Source organism: Castor canadensis, chromosome 2 (genome assembly GCF_047511655.1).
Source record: "Castor canadensis chromosome 2, mCasCan1.hap1v2, whole genome shotgun sequence".
Classification (NCBI taxonomy): domain Eukaryota; kingdom Metazoa; phylum Chordata; class Mammalia; order Rodentia; family Castoridae; genus Castor; species Castor canadensis.
This window is the reverse complement of record NC_133387.1, coordinates 110,789,986-110,804,930: the sequence shown is the minus strand read 5'-3', so window position 1 is coordinate 110,804,930 and position 14,945 is coordinate 110,789,986. Positions and strand designations below refer to the sequence as shown.

Below are 14,945 nucleotides of genomic sequence, written 5' to 3'. Positions count from 1 at the left end.
CACTTTCCTACTAAGGTTGAGGACATGAAGTATGGAAAAGGACAAGCATTGCTCCAGGCCTACTGAGCTGGGGTGAAGACACCCAGGAAGTCTTTCAAGGGCTTTTATTTCCTGTCATGTACTTGACCTAGAGTCTTCCCTCAATGCCTTGCTGGACTCATGCTTCTGTGGATATTGTTACCTTTCTCACCATGTCTCCAGGCCCCAGTCTTCTTCTTCTGCAAGATTGCGATGTCTCCTATCCTGCCCTTATACCAGAATGGTTTAAGAAGCTGCACGAGGGTTTATAATACAACTTCCAGGGATGGTGGGTGTCACTGATGATTGCCTGTTCAAGTGACTGGACAGGGGAGCTCAGCTCCTTGGAAAGAAAGCAGAGCACAGACAACAGGTATAGTTGATCTTGGGGCCTCAAATGTCCTGTGCAGGTCTGTGTTTAATCAGATTACTCAGTGCCATGCAAGCCCTGGACCAGTCAATGGCAATGAAGGAACAAAACATGGGGTGGAGGAGGATTAAAGATAACAAGGGACTTTCGTTTTCCTCATGTGTTTTTTTATTGCTTGCAATTAGTACAGTGACTATGTTGCCTTTAAAATGAAAAACTGTTTTTTATTAAAAAGTTTATGTTCTTGAAATACTACAGAAAAATATGAAACAAAGAATTTTTCCTATGTCAATAAACAGTGAAAACTACATAAGTGTATTTCAGTAGAAATAAGAAAAATATAATAAAATAGCATAACAATACATGTTTTGACAAATAATTTCCTGAGAACAGACAAAATATACAGACATTAATATTCTCTACAAAAATAAAGTAAAATTAATATAAAATTCCTTACTGTATTTCCTGAATTGTAATAAAATTAAGTGAATAAAAAAACAAGGGTATGTTGATTTTGTGAGAAATGAACTAAAAAGAGGGCTGGAAAGATTCAAAAGGTGAGTATTTAACAGGTAAACACTAATAGTGGTAAGAATATTTCTATGAAAAAGTAACACTCCATATAAATTCATAAAATTAACAACTTTATTTGGAATATAAACAAATCATGAAATGGAGACATACAGACAAAAAGTGAGGGAAAGAGGGGGGACTGAGTCTGAATAAATGGAGAACAAAGATAATAAATAAGGAAAATTTGACAGAAACCAAGTGGTTGGCAATTTGAAACTAACTTAAGTGTATCTTGGAAAATTAACATTGGCAAGAAATATGAAGAGGTAAACCAAATAAACAATATTAAGAATAAATTTGGACATATACATTCCATGGACAAAGCTTTGAACCTTTCAGTGAACTTTGAAGGTCCAGGGAGATGAGTTGAAGGACTACCTGCAGGCCAGGGTTAATCTATGATAGAAGGGCCCGATTTCCAGCCAATAAGATCCTGGTGAAACCTCCAAAGGGACAAGTGACTCCTCTCTTCTTCCTCCAAGAGAGGTTTGAGTTTGCACTCTTCTTGATAATTGTTTGCTTTTTGAATATCTGCTTCTTCAGTAGGAACTGATAGGTGGACTTCATGCTAATGGTATAGAATATTTTGGAAGTATGAAGAGCTTCAGTTCTGGTGTGAGAAAGGAAAAGGAGTGGTCAGGGTCACCCATATGGACTGCAGAACCCCTACTTCTTCGAGCCATCTCTATGACAGGTCTATACCATGGTTCTGAGATTGCTCTAATCCAGCAATGAAACTACTGAGAATTCACCCCTGTGACTAAGGCTGGGGAAAGACAGTGCTGAGGCTCTGATGACACCTAAAGACTACTGCTCAGAGAAGTTCTTGGATTACTGCATGTCCCAGCTCAGCTGTAGATGGAAAAGGGTCTTCCCAGGCTCCCACTCTGCCATCTTTGCTAGTGGGGAGCACCAAAACCAACAAACCCATGCCTGTCTGAGAAGGCCATTCCTGACCCCATGACATCATGCCTTCCCAGATGGTGCTCCAACTGCTATATATCATAGCTCCTCATTGCTCCTGAATCAGTGACAGACTTGGGATGTCCACATGTTGACACCAGGACCTAACACTACTCACATGCTCTATGTTTCTGCCCCAGGCTTCTCACCCTCAGTTTCTGCCTTATTGGTCTCCAGGACCCAGGAGAAACTGGACATGGCACTTTCTGTCCACATGAGTCACAGCTGGCTGAAGGAACACTATAAGCAGCCTTAGGCAGGCAATGTCAAGGGGCTGGCGGAAGTCCTCCGGGTACACGTCGAGCCAGGTCATAAGGATCAAGTAGACAGCCCTGGAGGAAGATGGATGAGAAGCAGAATCAGAGGCCTGACCTTCAATTCTGCCCTGCCACAGTAGACATTTGGGTGCTAGGTTCCTGTCCTTGACCGTTAACCCAGAGATCATCACAGGTCAGAAGAAGCCCTTTGTCCAGGCAGTGGAGGACAATGTACACATGGAGGAGCTGCAGGGAACTTCCATGAGCGGAAGCCCAAGCTAAATGGTTTGAGTATGACTTGATTATTTAGAGACTCTCCATGCTGTCCTGTGTGTCTCTGGGAACATCATTCATCCAGAATTCAAATTCACCTGTGTACATCCTCATTCCTGGGAATCACAGGTGCTGGCTGCCCTCACATATTGGTTCCTACTGCCTCATCTCCATGCACACCTTGTGGGATGTCACCCATGACCATTTTCACCTCATAGGCACAGCAGGCCTTCTGAGAACTCATTGGGACTCTGGGGACCAAGTAATTTCTATGAGAAACAATTCCCTCACCCCTTCTTTGTTGGATTGAGGAGCAACAGGGAGTAGGCTCTGTGTTGAGAATGATGACTTCTCACAGGGGCCTGCAGCCCTAGCAGCCCCTGTCATACTTCAGTTCCCAGGATGCTACTGGTAGTTATCTAGACTTCCTTCTCATTCAGGGAAAGCCCTAGACCTCAGCCCTCTAGTTGAAGTCAAAAGAGTTTTGGGACTTATGGTGTGCCCAGTCCTATCCAAAATTTCCCCAAATGTCCTCTCTCTTCAGACTGGTGCCCACCTACTTTAAGTAACATCTGCTCACCGTTTGAGTTGCTCCTGAGTTGTGCGATTTCTGTTGGAGTCATACCTAGAAGAATCCAAGAATGGGTTACATCCACTGAACTTGCTGGAACACACACGTTACCTACTGCCGTGACAAGGGAATGACACCCAGGACATCAGGGATTTACTGCTTTTTAATGGAATTATGCAAAGTGCCAGGAATCCTGCTACCACAAAGTAGGAGACTCCAAGATTAGTTTAAAGAAAGAAACCCATCCAGAGCCATCCCTGAACTCTCACTGTGTTTGGGGTCCTCAGTAATCACAGGACTTCCTGGTCTGCTACAGCCATATCAGGGAGGAACCCATGGAACAGTGAAGCTAATTTGCAAATTGCCACAAGTCTTTGCCCAGGTCAAGGAAAGTGGGGAACAAGGCAGAGTTCTTTTCCATGTTCCAGTATGGACATGCAGATGAGGCAGAGCATGGTGCTGCCTATTCCCTGGGCTCAGGCAGGGACAAGCACCTCTCTGGCTCACCCACACTCCATCTGCAACACCTCATAAGGGAGTTCCCATGAGCACCCCAGTCTGCAGTTTTAAACTTAGAGCAGGGAAGGGCACTGCCAAATCCAGCCAGGAGGTAGGGATCATTACAAGTACTGAAGTGGTGCTCACCATGAAAACAAGATCTGCAGTGCCTGTTGAATCATATTTACTCTTCCTTGGGTGCCTTGCAATCCAGTGGGCATGAAGAGCAAGTCTCCAAATGACAGGGAAGGCAGCTGTAGCTCCCCCAACATCTCCTGTGTGGGTGCCTCCTGGATGTCCTCAGTGCTGTTCTCATCCAGGGTGGATGCAGACTCATTTTCACTCTGCATGGGGGTCAAGGAGGAACAGATCAAAATGGAAACACTAGCAAACTGGAAGAAGACTTTGCCAGAAAGTGAAGTGAGGTTCCTTCTGTTGGAGCTCAGATTGCTGCACGTAGTGTCCTCACATGATGTGAGCTCTCTAAGTCAACTTTGGTAACCTCTGGGAAATCCAGAGCCTTCTGACGTAAGGACTGACCCATTCTTTCCATATGTGGACATGGGCTCCATTGTGGGCTCACCTGGTGCATGCTTGTGCATAAACTACAAAACAACAAGAGAGCATGCTTGTCTCTGTAGGGTTTCCAGAGAAAGGAGCTGACTGTTGTTGGTGGGGACTATGGGTACATGTAAACCTTGTCGTACAGTTTCTGGGGTCCTTAGTGCAAGAAGTGAAATCTTTTTAGGTTTCCTCATGTAAGCCTCTTCCTCAGACATGACCTTCCTCCCTGAGATTCACTGCGATGCTACCCCCATTACTTTCCAAGTCCATGTGGAAAAGCAGATCCAGACACAGCCACACCTCTCATCCCACTGTCCCTAGGCCATGCTGGCTCTGACAGTGCCACAACTTTGGTGAGATAGAGCAGGCTTCATAACTGACCAAACCTTCCTATCAGGTGTGTGACAATGACCAGGTCATTGTGCTTATCCTATTTTCCCACTCTCCCCATTTGCACACTGGGTATCATTGCAGGATCAGAACCCTAGGAAGAACTTACTTCTGCACCTACACACCTATAATTTCTGGAATGTAAACTCTTTGTTGTACTCTTTTATGGGAGTAAATTCAGGCATCTCAGGCCTCACCCAAGGCCCTGAGTTTCTGGCCCAAGAGAAATATGATTTCCTGGCTACTGCAATCTAACCTGTGCTTGAATTGATATAGTAACTGGAGGTGCCCACATCTCCTGTAAAGACCATTGAGCTTTCTAGTTATGAAAATTCTCATGGTTATTGTGTTCCTAGGATTTCAATCTCAAGAATGACTCTGGGTTGGGGAATCACTGGTTTTGGGAGAAAAGGTCAGTGGGATTCCTGGCATCACACTGCCCCAAATAGCAACTCACAGCATCAGTTAATGTGACCTGCTCGGGCACCAAATGTTGAAGGACATCCAAGAGTGGATTCTTCTCAATTTGCCCATTCTCTGTTTTCACAGGTGAATGCTCTGTGGGCTCCTTAGATGGCCCAGGCACCATTTCATGCTCCAGTTCTGGAGGCTCATTGGGAGTTGATTCGACCTCCACAGGTTCTGAGTGAGCTGATTCGAGCTCTGGACTTGATGAAGGAACTGGCTTGGCTTCTGTAGTTGGATCAAGAGGAACACATTTATCTGTTGATACATCTACAGGATGAGACAAGAACCTCTATTTCTTCTTTGCCCTTGATTGTTCCAAAGGAAGAAGTTACAACAGCCTTCCTGAGAGTGGTGTAGCCAAGTCCACATTATTAAGTCTTGGCCAAGTTCTTCCAGGAATCCTCCTACTAGAATTACTAACCTATGATGGTAAACTCTACTACTATGAATTCAATCTAACTGGGCCCTGAAAGGCACAGCTAGAAGGTGACATGTCCTCTGGGCTTTGGAGGTGGTGCTTACCATTTGAACCATCTGTTGTGATCATGTTAAGTTGTCCTGGATCACCAGTTGTTACATAGGAAGATGGGGATGAAGAAGTGGTCCCAGACCAGCAGGGGAGGCAGCAGGTCATCAACCCTTTTCTCCAGAATGATGGTGCTGAGGATGTCCTCCCTGATGCGCTCACCTGGGATGTGGGCTGATTTATTTCCACCCTGGTTTGTGCCCAAGGTAGGTTAGTTAAAACATGAAAACAGGAGCACACTAGAAAAAGACTTTGCCTTATAGTAAGTCAAAACAGCGGCATTGAATTTTCCTATAAACTCTCATACAAAAAGGTACCCATCTTTGTGTATATACCCACCCACACACGCACACATGCACACATACACACGCGCGCACACACACACACACACAAACACACACACCTCTGAGGATGTGGTCTGTGGAAGCCAAAAGGGATTGGGTGGGCCCCTTCATCTACCCTTTCAGGCCATCTCCCACCTTTGTTTTCCTCTGGGAACTTCTCCCCTGGGGATGTTGTTGAGTCCTGAAGCAGTTTCTCCAGAATTGGGCTGTTCTCCTCTATATGGTCTCCTGAGGCCTGAGTCCCAACACCATTGGAGACAGCAAGAGAACATCTTTCTCTCTACAGAGTTAGTAGAGATATGAGTTGATAGTGGTTGCTCAGTAATTTAGTTGCCTGGCCACCAGGGTTCTAAATTCTTTTTTGTCCTTATCCAGGAAGTGAGGTCATCTCTGAAGGTCTCAACTGACACTCTGCCTCAAACAAAAGCCTTCCCTAGATCTACCATCATGGTGATGGCTTCCTGACCCAAACCATGTGGACAACTAGACGCAGTCACACCTATACCCTCCACACTGCTCTCTCTGGCTGGGTTGAAACTTGGCCCTTACTTTGAGCTGCCTGATGTGGGTTCGCTCCTTGCTCCTTTTTCCAATGAGGCATTTGACCCTGGACAGGTCACTCTGCCTCTCATAGCTTTCCCAGTTGTGAAACTTGCTTTGTTGTGATCATCCTGTTATCTGCCACATAGCCTCATGTATCATGTCTGTATCTCTACCTATCTTTGGGTGCTTCATGGACCCCTGACACCTTTCCATAGAGATGAGACTATTCCCCAACCAAACTGTTTCTCTCTAACAGATCAAACATGAGACACGAGTAGACCCAGATCTTAGGACCAAAGTGGTATCCAGTGATAAATCACAAGTTATTCCAAAGAGATGTACACATAGACATACAAAAGCTTCTATGACCATAAACATTTACACACCCACAGGGAAACACATTTAAGAACTGACACAGATGTGTGTGTGTGTATGTGTTGAACACAGGCACACAGCCACACATATGTGCACACATATGTGTGTCCAGGAAGAAGACACTGGTTTGACTATGGTGAAAAGGTTGGGAAGTGAAGAGAGGGTGAATAATCAGTGGGGACAAAAAGGCTTTTGGCAAATTCAGTTTTAGCTTGTGTCCTGAGTTTAATTGGAGCCTGTAGTAAAGGAATAGGTGGAAGTCTTCTGAAAAGGTGAAATGGGGGACACAGTAAAGCCTAATTATTAGGCTGATGGGGCTCACCCAGACACAGGGAGTGGAGAGTGAGTGATTTCTGCACTGTCCTCACAGTGTCATACATGGGAAGATATATAGGAGCCATGAGGCTGGAGAGAAAAAAAAGAGCAATCCATCTAACAGTTAACTGTGCCTGAGGGTCTCCACTGGATGTCGGGAAGTGTTTGGCAAGGGGTTTGGGTTTGAAAATGTGAGAAGAATGTGGAAGTGAGTGAACTTGCATTTGGTGGGAAATATCATCTGTGCATAGACTAGTGTTTTCAGGGTGTCTCATGGACCAGAAGTAATCCTCACTTCTGGGGAGGGATAGCAGAAGTCACTCTTGCTGTCTGCCTTGTCCCAGATTCTCAGGTAGGGCACTTCTCACTATGATACCTTTTTTCTTCATCTTGGTTTTCAGAGAAAGTTTTAAGAGCTCTTAAACCCTGACACCAGGGTCATTGAGGTCATCTAGTAAGCACTGGATTACATGGTACATTTTTGTCCCGATAGACTTCTCAGCTTCTACTGGCAGCCTCTGTACAGTCCCTTGTCTTAGGCACTCCCAGAATGTATGTTAACAAGGAAGTCCTCTGCTATGAACTTCCTGACTCTGACAAGGATTTTCGAGAGAGGACAGGTTGGAGGTAGGTGTGTGAAATAAAGATTCTAGGATGCAGGTGCCCTTATGATTGCTGTTCTCCTCCTGATTGGAAAACTGACATGGTGACAAACAGGCCTCTGGGTTAAGGGCAGTGTCCAGAAAACATGGGCTGTCTAGAAACAATTGTAATTCCTGGTCATGTAAATTCTGACTCTAAGGCCTTCCCAGTTTTACTCCATTCCACTCTTAATGAGCTGGACATGTGTTTTCCATCCTCTGGACTTGGGATAATAACCCCAACAGTCTTTTGTAACCTTTCCATGAAAACTCCTAATGTGAATTCTCAGTAAACTGATCACAGATAGAGGTGCCAGGCATCTCACATCTCACCCACAGACCTGAAGTGATGAGCAAGGAGGCAAAAGGGTTCAAAAGGATGCCTGCTGCCTGCCCTGCACTACAGTCACTGCATCCATCATCATGATTTGCTCTGCTAACAGATGCAGAGGGAATGGCAGGAGGTGAGGCTTCTCCTTGACCAGCCTTTTGTGTGTGGTCACAGATGAAAGCCAGCAAGGTGATCTGATGAACCTGGTGTGGGGCTGACTGGAACTCTGTGGCATGTGAGGCAGGTGGCTTGAGCTTTGAACTTTCTGAAGGAAGTGGATTGATCTCCAGAACCTGTGAGGAAGCTGATTCCTGCTGTCCAGCCTTTGAAGAAGCTGGCTCAGGGTCTGGATTTGGTTTTAGAAGCAGCACTGCAGTTGTTGGTAGGGCTGCAGAAGGTGACAAGATCCCCACATGACTATCATGACCTGCAGCTTTTGAAAGTCACAGATGGCCCCAGACTGTGTGAGGAGCTCCAGCACTGAACCCACAATAGCACAGTAAGACTGTGGTGCAATCCTATGGGCTGTCCTTATTCTTGACCCATAAGAAGATGCAGACTGTCCACCAAACCCTCCTCATGTGTTCCATGTTCCTCCTCAGGCTTCTCACCCTCAGCTTCTGCCTACCTGGTAAAGCCCTAGACCTCAGACTTCTCATTGGACTCACAAGTATTTGGGGGCCCAGGGTGTACCCAGACCTACCCAAATGCAGCCCCAAATGATCCTTCACCTTACTAGTGCCCTGCTTCCCAGGAAGAGGAAATGCAGAAAGCACTAAGTCAGTGTGCAGATAGGGAAAAGGGTAAACACTGCTTTGTTTCCTTTTTCTTTCCTGTTCACAGAGTGTAAACATTTATTTTTTAAGGATCCAATTAGTAACAGTTGTTCCATGCCTTGTGATAGCACCTTCAACCTATATCCCAAGTTATCTTAGGGGCCCTGGTAGTTCCTCACCCAGTTTCATTATGTTAAAATGAGCACTTCTGTGCTGAAGGAAACACAGTATTCTTGAGAAGGTTAACTAGTTCTGCCTTCTTTTGTAGTAAGTAAGCTGAGAATGTGTAAGATTTGTTATTTCAACATGAGATGTTAGTGTCTATTTTATTTATAACAAAGGAAATAAAAAGACAAGACCACCACAACAATTTAATATCATATTAATTTTCAAGTTACCAAAAGATCACATTGCCTGATGTCCTTTTGATGTGAACTGGGGACCACAAGATCTTAGGTGGTCCTGGCTTCTAGGACAGTGCAACAACCAGTGCCCAGTGGAGTTCATCAATGTGTTAAAAAAATACAAGTGTGCAGGGAACACAGAGGGCTCACAGGAAGCTCAGGCTCACTGAGTCCGGCCATGCCTGCACTTGCCACCCTCCAAAGAGTGCAGGATCTTTGTTCCATGCACTCTGAAACACAAAGCCAAACTTCTGGGGCAGGGGGAGGGGGACTGTGAGGCCAGAGTACACAGTGGATGTGTAGCAGCAAAATGGATCTTGAGCCATCCATTCTGCAACCTCCAGAGACCAATTGCTTCCATTGCTTTTGTTTCCAAGTTTCTGCTGTGTACATCTTTTGATAAATTAATGTGATAGTTATTTCAGGAAAGAGGAGGACTAACTGTATCTATTACTACCAAGGGGAAAGAAGGTCAGTGGGATGTGGATCTCTTTCTGCTGGCATGCATTAGCAGTGTTGAAAAGTTGGTGAGCTACGTTTATGCCCAGGAAGGCCTGAAGGCAGTCCCCTGGATCCCAGTCATACCCTAGTGAATAGACAAGATTTCTTAGCTGACAGAGAGCATCTAAAACCATTGTGCTAATTTTCCTGACTTTTTGTAGCCTTTTATTGTCATTAAGTATAATTTCAGAGCTGTTGTGTTGAATCCACAGAAGGGTCCTTCTTGGGTGTTTGGGAATTCAGTTACTCTGGAAGTGACAGCTGAAAATGTCACCCATAGAAGACCAGTCTGGGAAGCCTCTCATCCTCTGAGTCCAGGGTCCTGCAAACAGCTCCCCCTTGGGACAAGTGACTGCTTCTCCTGAAGGGTGCAGGCAGTGTGTTTGCATGGCCAGCCTCAACTACTGAGGATGTTGGTCACATCCTTGGAGGTCACCTGAGATTTCTCTTAGCACTGCTCTTTCAGTATCTGAGACTTCACTAAGGAGGGCTGCCCTTCTTGTACACAGCTGCCAGCTCAACTGGGGGACATTCAGGCACTCCTTCTGTGAGTGACAGGAGCCCAGCAGCTTTTGTAACTTCAATGGGTACCACAGGAGTGAATATAGCACTTCAGCCTCATCTTCTCCGTGGCAACAATGTCCACTCTTCCTGTCTTTGGACTATGGACTTCCATCTGAGGAGGAAGATGTGCTTTGTGTCCTGCCTTTCTTGGAGCTCCTATTGGAAGAGCGGTTCTTTCTCTCCCTCTTGGGAATCCCCTCTGCCTTGCAGTCACTCACTCTCTCTCCATGTCACTCTCCTCACCATTGATGCTGCCCAGTTTGGCTGTGCTTGCAGTGCCTTTAACAGTTGCTTGTACCTTCTTGCTGTCTTCTCCATCCTCCCTGCTTCCTCTCTGTCTTTTCCCACCATTACACTGGGTCTGTCTTTGCTCTTCCTCTGCACTGAAGGCTCTTAATTTCCCCCGGTGTTATTCTCACTGCCTTCTGTCTCTTTCTTTTCTTCCCCACTGTCCCCTAAGTCTCCCAGGCATCCCACCCTGCTTTTCTGCTTAAAGTTCTTCCTCCCAAGCTGACCTTTTCCCTGCTGTTCCTGACTCTGAGCTTGCAATCCTACTGCTCTCTGTTCCCTTTCCTCTTGGCTATGATCTCCTGACTGTCCTTTTCACTTTCCTAGTGGCTTTTAGCTCCTCTTTGCTCTTCTTTGGACAGGTTCTTCCTCATTATCCTACACTCTTCCTGGGCCTACTTCTTACTGGCAGAGTTCCTGAGTCCTTTTCCTTCACTGCTCTCTTCCTTCCATACTAAGTAAAACAAAAAAGCAATGCTGGGGTTATCACAATACCTGACTTCAAACTATTCTACAAAGCCATAGCAATAAAAACAGCATGGTAGTGGTACAAAAACCATGAAGACCAGTGGAATAGAATACAAGATGCAGATATGAATCCACACAACTATGATCACCTGATCTTTCACATAGTGCCAAAAACATATGATGGAGAAAAGACAGCATTTTCAACAAATGTTGCTGGGAAAACTGGATATCTGCATGCAGAAAACTAAAACAATATCTATGTCTTTCACCCTGTACACTTATCAACTGTAAGTGGATTAAGAACATTAATATAAGAGCTGAAACATGGAAGCTAACACAGGTAAGAATGGGGAATGCACTGGAACTTATAAACAAGGCAATAACTTCCTAAATAGAATTCCAGTGGCTCAGAAACTAAGATAAAGGATTGACAAATGGCAGTATGTGAAAATTAAAAGTTTCTGTATATCAAAAGTGATAGGCACAGGATTGGAGAGGTTGTCCACAGAATGGGGGAAGTTCTTTGCTAGCTATGTATCTGACAATGGATTAACAAGAAGGGAGCTGAACAAAACTTCCCCTAAAAATGGATGACCCAATGAAGAAATGGCAAATGAACTGGACAAAACTTTTCAAATGAGAAGTCCAAATGGATAAAAAAAACACATGAAGAAATGCTATCCATCACTGGCCATGAAGGAACTGCAAATCAAAACCACGTTAACATTCTACCTCAGTCCTGTTGGAATAGCTACCATCAAGAACAAAAACAACAACAAACCTTTGTGAGAATGTGGGGAAAAAGGAACTCTTATACATTGTTGGTTGAAATGTAAATTAGTACAACCGTTATGGAAAAATGTATGGAGGCACCTCAGAAAACTAAAATAAATCTTCCACATGGTCCAGAAATACCTCTCCTATGGACATACCTGAAGATATGTAAGCCAGTTTACAATGAAGACACCTGCATACCCATGTTTATTGGAACATTATTGCAGCATTATTCTCAATAGCTAAGTTGTGGAAACAGTCAAGAAATTTCACAATTTATGAATGGATTACAAAAAACATGGTCGTATATACAATGGAAGTTTTCCCCCATAAAGAAGACTGAAATTTTCTCATTGGCAGATAAATGGATGGAACTGGAGAACATCATCTTAAGTGAAGTTAGCCAGGTTCAGAAAGCCAAAGGTTTCTTTTCTCTCAAAAGTGGAAGATATGTCCAATACAAATACAAGCAATATTACACATACATACATGAAAATATATACAGAACATGTATCCAAAAGTGGGACTGGCCGAGGAAACCAAGGAAGGAATAAAAGAAGCAATGAAAGATAGCAACTAATAATGAAATATATTACATTTGTGCAGGAACTAAATACAACAAAACACACTGAAAACTGTTAAACAAAACAAGATGGAGGGAAAAGGGTGAAGCAGTACAGTGGAGGGGGTTACATTGACTTAATCACAATGTATGTAAAGATGTAATACCAAGGCAAAAATTTCACTGAACAACAAAGAGACTTAAACAAAGAAAGCCAAGAATGAAAAACAGGTCACACTAAGGCGAGGGCATTAATGAAGGGGAATGGTAAAAGAAGGAAGTTAAGAAGGTGGATATGGTTGATGTACTTTCTATACAAGAATGAATTTCGAGTATTTACTTAATTAATTTATTCATTTTGGTGGCACTGGCATTTGAACTCAGGGCCTCAGGCTTGCTAGGTAGGCAGTCTTCCTGCTGGAGCCACTCCACCAGTCCTAATTTAAAACCTGTTGAAATCACCATGAGAAGGAGAGTAAGAAAGAAAGGAGAAAATTAGAGGGGATGAACCATTTATAATACATGCGAACATGGTAATGTCACAAGGAAACTCTGGTTTAACTAACTTACACCAACAAAAATGTCTTTTTACAACCATGAAGGACAGGAAGGCAAAAAAGTTCCTGTCTTGAGGATGACACCTGTTGGAGAGGGGAGGATATAAGTGAAGGGTGAAGGAGGGTGAATGTGGTGGGAATATTATATACTTATGTAGGTAAATGGAAAAATGAGAACTGTAGAAACTATTCCAGGAGTGGAAGGAGGGGGGATAAAGGAGAATGATGGAGGAGGTGAACATCATTATGATATATTGTAAGAACTTTAGTAAATGTCACAATGTACCCCCATACAGGTATAATATGTTAATAAATGTAACATTAAATTCAAAAGAGGAAATTCTAACTAGGACCATAGCTGAGCCACAGGGGAACTCGCATGGTCTCCATGTCTGGTTTGTGTGCCTGCTGACTGTCTTCAGAAGGAAGTCAGTCCATGTGAAGACAGTCATTGTGCTGTGTTCTCCTTGGCTCTCCATAGTTGTCCTTGCAAATCAATCATATGTTCATGGTATATTAAGATTCATTCAATTTTCCAGTGATTGCATAGAGACTGGGTTATTTATTACATATATTATGAATATTTCTGTAGCTTGTGCTCTCTTTTGGTGGCCTGATTTTCATTCATATGTAATTTGTTTTTCTTATAAGGACGCCTTTTCTATTTCTATGAAATATATCTTGTAATTTTAATACTGTGGGATTCTACTTTATTCACATCACTTTGATCAATATGTTGTGCTCGTCAAGATTTTTTATAGTTAAATTGTCTGTTTTAGACTTTTGTCTCCTTACTGTATGCTTGTGAGTATTGTGTAAGGTTTCATTTCATATGTATGTATATATAAATTTTATATGCACATATATTTCTGTATGCATGTGTGTGTGTGTGTGTGTGTGTGTGTGTGTGCACTGTAGGTCTGGGGTTTTGGACTTAGGACTCTGCACTTGACAGGCAAGTGCTCTATCACTTAGGCCATGGCCCCAGCCCTTTGTGCTTTACTAACTTTTCAGATAGGGTTTTGTGCTTTTACCTTGGACTGGCATGGGACCAAAATCTTCCTACTTCTGCTCCTTAGTAGCTGGGATACAGTCAAATGTCACCACACCTCCTGGTTAATTTACCTTTTTAAAAAAGAATCCACTCTGGCCTCACTGGCCTTGGGGGGATGGTTCCATCATGGTGTCAATGCAGAAACAGCTACGGAAAGAACTGTTGGCTTTGCAAAATAACCCACCTCCTGGGATGACTGTAAATGAAAAAGAGTGCTCAAAATTCAATCACACAGTGGACTGTAGACATGGAAGGTGCACCAGGTGACTTATATGATGGGGAAAAATTTCAGCTTCTGTTTAAGTTTAGTAGTTGATACCATTTTGACTCTCCTCATGTCATGTTTACTGGTGAAAATATTCCTGTTTACGTGCATAGCAATGGTCATATCTGTTTTTCCATTCTCACAGAAGACTGGTCCCCTGCTCTCTCAGTCTAATTGGTTTGTCTTAGCATTATCAGCATTCTTTCCAGCTGCAATGAGAGAAGACATCCACCAGATAATTCATTTTATGTGTGAACATGTAACAAGAATTCAAAAAACCCAAAATGGTGGTATTATGTTGATACTTGTTGACGCCACTGTTATCATCCTCCTAGCAGAAGGTAGTCCTACTGAGAAAATGAGCTCCTTGATCAGTCTTTGAACTTTAACCTTTGACTGGAAGTGACCTATAGGCAATGAAGACTACTTCCTTTTACTGCATTTTTACTCATGGGCATTCTGGGTGCATATTTAACGCTGGTTCAGTTCAGGCAACTGACATGCTTTTATTAGTCATACAGTATTAATGCAGGTGTCAGGGAATATCAAATATAATTCCATTTTTAATTTTAATTTTTTTAAGCTTTTGGGAAAAGTCCCAGGTCCTCATGTATTGCGCAATAACAATGATTTCCTTGGTGGTTTTGGAACGATCATTGTCGACAGTGGATGTTGTAACAGGAAAACTTTTCATTAATTCCTGCCACTCCAT

At 43.5% G+C, this 14,945-nt stretch overlaps 1 pseudogene; it reads left to right on the top strand.

Annotated features, from left to right (window-relative positions):
- Positions 1–14,094: 14,094 nt before the first annotated feature.
- On the top strand, positions 14,095–14,545 carry LOC109678125 (ubiquitin-conjugating enzyme E2 W-like; annotated as a pseudogene).
- Positions 14,546–14,945: the final 400 nt, after the last annotated feature.